Below are 7,439 nucleotides of genomic sequence, written 5' to 3' on the forward strand. Positions count from 1 at the left end.
TTCATTCTTTACAATGACACGCTATATATTTTCTTTTCAATGTCTCCAATTGCCTTTCCTGAATTTCCTCACTACAATAATATTCCAAAAATCTTTTACTAAACGCTTCGAATGTTCCAAACTTGTGCTGATTTAACTGATACCAGCCTGCCGCAGACTTTTCAAAACATCCTTCGATTAAGTCCAATATCATATTTCCTGGTATCCTCATTAGCTTCACGTTAGTTGTTAGTTCCGTCAGGAATTTTCGTGGACACTTATCAGATATATTTCCATTAAACTTGGGCAAGTGTTGTAATTCATTAGGCTTAGGGATTCTTGTCTTATATCTTCCCTCTTCCAAATTACTTCCGTTTACTTTGTCCAACCATCTTCCATTGTCGCTCCCTTCTTCACTACTTTTCCATTTCCTTTTCTTCCTCTGATGATTCCTTTTATGCTTTATTTCCTCCTCTGTAGTCGATTCGTCGCTACTACTTTCCTTTTTTATTCTCCTCTTTTCATACTCTTCTTTTCCATCATTTCCTTCTCGATTGAAACCTATTGGCTTATCTTGTATTCTCATATCCTCTATTTTAGGGATTATTCCTCTCCATTGTACTTTATTCTCTTTCTTTCCTTTGTCGATCTTACTTTCGAGGGTTTGTATTTTCTTATTACTCTTCTCTAATTCTTCCCTAACTTCTTGTCGTTCTCTAATTATCATTTCTCTGAATTTCAAAGTTTCTTTTAGTATTGTTTCTTCTGTCACAATTTTCATTTCTTCTACTCTGTTTTCTACTTCATCTATTTTAAAGATGTTAATATCTATCTGCTTCTTATTTCCCAAAATTTTGTTTTCTAAACCTGTACTCCTCTGCTGGCATTCTTCATTCCCTCTTGAAGCTTCCTTTTCGATCTTTCTATTAGTTTCTTCATGTCTTTCATCTGACATCCTTATCATTTCTTCTATCTTTCTCTCAAATGCTTTCCTGTTTTTTTCACATACTTCTGCAATATCTTCTATTTTTCGATTATTTTCTTCCAACCTTTCTTTAACTTCTTTGCTGTTCTCTTCCAACCTTCTGCTGTTGTGATCTTGACTTTCTTTTATTTCCATCATCATTTTCATCAACATCTCCATCGTATTTTGTTCTTCTTTCTTTCCTTCCTTTTCCTTTAACTTTACTTTCCTGCATTCCTTGCATTCGTATCCTTCTCCTCTTTCACATATCTTCTCATATTTATCTTTCCTGATTCCTTCACATAACCAGTGTTTCATTTCTTCACATATCTTACACTGTATTATTTCTTCCTTATTTCCTTCTTCGCCACAACATATATATTTTCCTTCTTCCATTTTCGCTTTACTTATCTTTCCAAAATCTTATTCTTTGCGTTATTTCAACCTCTGGTCTGTATCGAGCCCCACACGTTGGTCGCCAATAATCAGTGCCACGTCCTCTCACATGAGCATCTACCAGCTTAGCACAGGGTAGAAACGATGAGATACCTCTGGGTACAGATCAAGGTGACTAACGCTACGAATATATGGAAAGAAACAATAGATTTAACCCACTACGGAGGGTACAATTCGTAATATATTCTTGAATAATTATATACAAATATTAGATAACTTTGGCAATCTTTTCATACAATATTTTTCTTCTATTTTTATTTCTCTTTAATTGTAGCCAATCTTCTTCTTTGGGCTTCTTCTTCTTGTATTGGCTAATGCTTCTTATTATTATTGCTAAGGCTTCTTCTTCTTATAATTAATAAGGCATCTTCTTCTTATTACTACTACGGCTTCTTCTTCTTGTAATTACTACGACATCTTCTTCTTGTAATAATTAAGGCATCTTCTTCTTGTAATTACTAATTATTCTTCTTATAATTATTAATGCTGCTGCTTCTTCTTGTAATTAGTACATATTGTGTATTTTTCCTTCTTTCTTTGCTTTGTCGATCCAAATTGACGGAAATATTAATAAAATCGATCCCCCCAGACAAACAAAGAAAAAGGGGTTAGTTAAAGATCGCCGCCTGGCCGGCGCTAATCTTAACTTGGAGCTGCAATAGATGCGCCTACCAAAAGTGCTTGGGTGCCTGCCGTGAGATGGCGCTACACCTGGGAAAAACAACCCAAAAGCCGCACGAAACTCTCAGTTCGTGGGAACCGGAATAGACACAAAATCGAAATTGCAATTCGACTTCTTTACGTTTGTATATTAATCGCTTATGTCATTACTGAATGATAATTCCCCTTTTCTCCTTATTTATATCCTGTTATTTATTTATTTCCTTATAATTAGTATTACTATATACAATCGTTATTTCATCACATCTGCTCTTTCCGTTGTCTCTATTTACATTGATTGATTTGATTGATTGATTTAGTTTATTTTACTTCGCGTTTTGTGCCTCTTGGCTAATTTGCGAAGATGGGGATGAGTGATGAAATGATGAAATTGATGAATGGACATTCACAAACAACCAAGCCCGACCGGGATTCGAACCCGGGACCCTTGGCGTCGCAGCGCGATGTGCTAACCACTCGGCCACAGGGTCGGGCGTTGTCTCTATTTACAATCGTATAAGTTCTCCTGGGTGGTGCCATCTCTTACCCACTTTCCAAACTTATTTATGCAGCATCTTTTATAACCGTTGTTCCTCTTGCATGCTGCCATCTATGGTCCTTTATTTCAAAGAAAAGCAACGCAGTTTGTGTACGTGACATCTTCTCTGTATTTATCTCTTTCTCTTTCTCTATTTAGTATCTCTCTCTTTGCCTCTTCCTTCCTCTTCTCTCTGTGTTTGTCCAACTCTTTCTCTCTCGCTTTTCTCTATTCACTATTTCTGTACCTCTCTATTCTCTATGCTTGTCTCTTCCTCTACTTATTTCTTTATATTCACTCTGTCTCTCCTTCTATTCACTCTCTCTCCCTGCCTCTCCCTCTCTCTTCTCTGCGTTTCTCTCTCCCTCTTTCTCTATTCAATATCTCTCTGTCTCTCCCTTTCTCTTCTTTCTGTTTGTCTCTCCCTCTATTCACTATTTCTAACTGCCTCTCCCTCTCTCGCGCTTCCCTATTTCCATCTCTTCTCTCTCAACCGCTGTTTACCTCCCTCCCTCTAAACCTCCCTTTGTGCCTCACCCCCCCCCTCTTTCCTCTCTAATCCTCTCCACTTTCCTCCCGTGTTGTCATTATACCCTCAACGTAAACAATCACATAACTCGTTCGGTTATAACTTCATCACAGCTCAAAATAAAGGCCTCATTCTCGCGCACTACGTGGGATAAAGAAATTGGGTTCAAATCTTAGCGCAATGTGGTACCTAGTAAGGAACTTCGCGAGTAGAAGGTCCCTAAGAACATTGATTGAAGCGAGAGAATAAGCCAGTCTGTTGGGAAATTAAGCCAAAATGCTTTTACCGAGCCCTTGTAAGCACAAGAAAACATTCATGCATAATTTATAGCTGGTATTTGCGGCGCAAGAACTTCGCCATCCACGCCTTATCTGCCACTTGAGGGGAGATGTTTGTCGACCTAGAAGATATAAGCTTAGCAAATGGGAAGTTCCGGAGGATTCGGGGGGAGGGGGGAAATTTCCCCGTGCCATATTCTAGAGGAATCGCTAAAAGGGTAACAGCCTTCTTTCAATTATTAAGCAATATTAATTAGTGCTACCTGTAATTGTATGGCTAACGAAGCGCCACGAACAAGGTGTGGCAGCAATACCAGTTTTTGAGATTTACCTGTAATCAAATGGTCCCGAGTTCGATACAAAGTGGAGGCACATTTTAAACTGTAGGGTCATTCCCGACTAGCCTATCTGTGCATAAAGTGAGCTCCGAAAAATGAAACCAGTTTTAGAGCTCTGTGCAGTCTCATTGGTCGAATTTCTTCCACTTTTGGTTAATCGCGACGATGGGGGTGAATGGTGATTAGATGAGATTGATGAAGGGACAATCACAAACATAAGCGAACGACACAATTCCTACAGGCGGCAGAGACTCGTTAGACTGCAAATGCAGTCCATGGTGTACTAAGTGGACGAGACGTTAATATTTGGATATCTTCGGAAAGGATCGATCACCCCTTATAAACTATCTACAGATTGAATAAGGGGTCATACATACTTCCATATGTAACAAATCTTATATAATTTGAAATATCCATATATTTTTTAAACACACAAAAAGTATTTTTTAAAAATCCCCGCATAAAAGAAAGTACATTATACAATTTAATTAATTCAATTAAATTATGAGTCTGAAACAGGAAAATTGAGTCGTACATTGGCCTAGACCGGCAGTACTATTTCCAATGAGCTTTAGCATGCAAGATTGGTTATGTAATGCCTTCTTTCATTGATTAAAAAATATCACCAAAAAAGAAAATAAACTTGGTCTGAAAATATGACGATTAATAATTAATTATGTTGTTACTGATTTCCTTGCCAACTGTCCTTTTAATCCCAGATTAAGTGTCATGACACCCTGACAGCGTCATTGGCGTCGCCAGGAAGTTTTGTAGGGGTGGTCAGGTATTAAGAAATTTTGAATAATATAAATAATAATTATTATTATTATCTTGGTTATGATTATTATTATGCAATAAAAGCTATTGTAATATAATAAAAATAAACCACTTTATCATTATCATTATTATATCATTGGAAAGGCTATTCGACTTGATCCACAACATGAGTGAATATCCAACACAGCTGTTTTGTTATCGACTTTCATACCCATCTTTCAAGAAAAACTTGGAAAAGTTAGGTGGACATTTTACTTGTAAAATTTATCTAGTGTGAACTGACATAAAACTCTATTTTTTGAAATTTTGAAAACTGTGGAAAAATTCATTATTACATTTATTATATAACCTGCATCCTGTACTTAACACTCAATCTTTTCCCATCTAAGGCAGTTTTTTTTTACTTCGGTTCAAATGCAAGGTAACTGAACTAGCTATATTTCTGTTATTAAAAATAACAACAAGGTTTATTAATTCATAACTTGTAATGATCGATGCCCATTTTCGGTGGAGGTTGAAGGATTTATTCGACCCAATCCCTCCCGACGTCTATGGACAGTACACCCCTTAAAATTTCCACTTTTTAAAATTTAATTGACAGATTTCGTTGTTTTACAAAGCCTGAAATTTATTTCAAGATGCGAAAACTACAAATAAGCTAGATATTTCACCCCTAAATGTGACAGCAGCATGTCCAGTTTCTTGTATCACGTTCAAGTTTTTTTTAAATGTGAATTTCGTTCTACACTCGCTAAAATAAATGCAAATTCGAAGAATAAAGTAAAAGTACTATGAGGATCAATCCTAACATTTCTAGCCGGCCCCCCGTGACAGAGTGGTTAGCACATCGCGCTACGACGCCACGGGTCCCGGGTTCGAATCCTGGCCTGGACATGGATATTTGTGAGTATCAATTCATCATTTCATCACTCATTCCCATCTCCGCCAGTTAGCCAAAAGTGGCACAAGAAGCTAAGTAAAATAAAGCAAATCAATCAATCAACGTAACATTTCTAATCTAACAAATACGCCATACTATCGACATGCACATGCAGTTCGCATCACTGAAGTTGACAACGACGTCATGACGCCATTAAATGACGCTGAACCAAGTAGACGATAAGAGGTGCTCAAGTTCAGAAGTTTCAACAAATGCCTGCTATAAACGTTCATTTGATTAGTTAGCACGCACCACGTGACCATAAACCACACACATTACACCGCTCCAGAACATGCAAACGATGCAGACACAAACACACTACTTGCCACTAAATCAAAGAAGTAGACGAATCGGTGTAACAAAGTAGACGGGTGGGTGCCGAGTGTTAACAAGTGCAACGCAGTAGAAGGGGTCAATTGCGACTCGTGTCCCTTAATGCTCTTGCTTTACGATTAAGAAACAACCTCATTCAGTTGTAGACGAAAGATCAGGTGAGGCCAGGCCGGCTCAGTGGTTAGAGAAAAGGCACGGTATGCCAGAGACCCGGGTTCGAGTCCTGGTCGAGCCTGCATTTTTCGCTGAAATATTTCAACCTCATTCAGTGGTTCTAGATACTGAAAAATAACAACATTCCCCGAAAAACTAATCGACAGATTTCAATGTTTTACGTAATGCAAAAGTGGTTCCAGCTTTAGGAAAGCACAAATAACGGAGATATTTGATCCCAAAGAATGGCACACGTACGTAAGTTAAAACCTGCAATTTCGGAGAACTTTCGCCGCTTTTTGTTAATAAAAACTGTTTGTATGTACACTTAAATAACAAAAGGACACGCCGTAAGTAACTATCAGTACTAATCCTAACGCCCCTAACCTAACTACATAAAATTATAGCTGCTGTTGTGGAAAGTCGTTTTGGGTGCTATATTCACTTGAGCGAAGCCTTCGGCCTGTTCTGCTTCACAGTAAAGTAACATGGTAATGTAACAGACGTACTTTACTTCACAATAACACATTTCACAGAGCTAAAATCAACTGAAAACGTTCATAAAAAGCTTCATTAACCATGCAAGACATTTCACTTTCTCTATGGGGTACAGAGGGTCAAGGGTATCCGTGAACCTTCTCTGCATTTAAAAAAAAACTTTTTAGCGGGGCACAGAGGGTGAGTGGTACACACAGAGATCAGTACATCAAAGCATGAATTTGCAATGGATTCTTTAAAAATTAACATACCTGTTTGATGTATGAACTCCAGTTCTTCCTTTCTGCTACCAGTAGCTACACGTTTTTCCTCGCTCACGCACACACAAAACACAAAACACTCACCTTCCACTTTCTGAGCTGTTTATTGAAACCGGCTCCAGTGATTTTGCAGCCAACGCTCCTAGAACCAAGGACACGATGTACAGTACCTGCGTGATTCATGCTGTCTTGTTCCTGGGCAGGAAGCGAACAGAAAATAAAAGTTTTGCAGACACTTCAACACTCACCCACCGCTACTATTGCAAAAACGAAGCACGTGCAAATGAGAGAACTTCATGGAATATTTCCATTTAATTTAGGGAGCTACACTGCAACACGATGTACGCTGTTTAGAAAACGGCCCAGTCCGAGGAACATGCATAGCTAGCTTGTCATCTCCCTTCAGTGGTAAAGATTGAATTTATGTGAAAGTTTCCTTTGGTTGTTTGAAGTCGATTTTCCGCCTCTTAGTTTAATCGCCACGATGATGGTACAGTCAACGGCAAAGATAATGGTAGGCAAATTGCCCACCGCTATTTTCATTACCCTTTTATTCTGCATCCTGTGTTGTTTTAAGGAATGAAACTATGTTGGTTCGAAGCAGACATTGTTCTCTGCTTCTTGACGTCTTTATTTCAATTAATTGTCTTCACTTTGTGTAATTCAGACCAAATGAAAATGATGGTGGACAATTCGCCTACTGTCTCTTTCGCCGTTGAGTGTACAAACACTTACA

At 38.2% G+C, this 7,439-nt stretch overlaps 1 protein-coding gene across 1 annotated transcript in view; it reads right to left on the reverse strand.

Annotated features, from left to right (window-relative positions):
* The window catches only part of LOC145984970 (sex peptide receptor-like), a 215,909-nt gene extending 209,121 nt beyond the window's left edge, over positions 1-6,788 (reverse strand). The window contains exon 1 of the mRNA XM_083118547.1: positions 6,695-6,788. The gene's annotated coding sequence lies outside the window, so the exon portion shown is untranslated. The remainder of the gene's footprint in view (positions 1-6,694) is intronic.
* Between the last annotated feature and the right edge of the window lie 651 nt (positions 6,789-7,439).

This window comes from Lepisma saccharinum, chromosome 1 (assembly GCF_977018435.1).
Source record: "Lepisma saccharinum chromosome 1, izLepSacc3.1, whole genome shotgun sequence".
Classification (NCBI taxonomy): Eukaryota; Metazoa; Arthropoda; class Insecta; order Zygentoma; family Lepismatidae; genus Lepisma; species Lepisma saccharinum.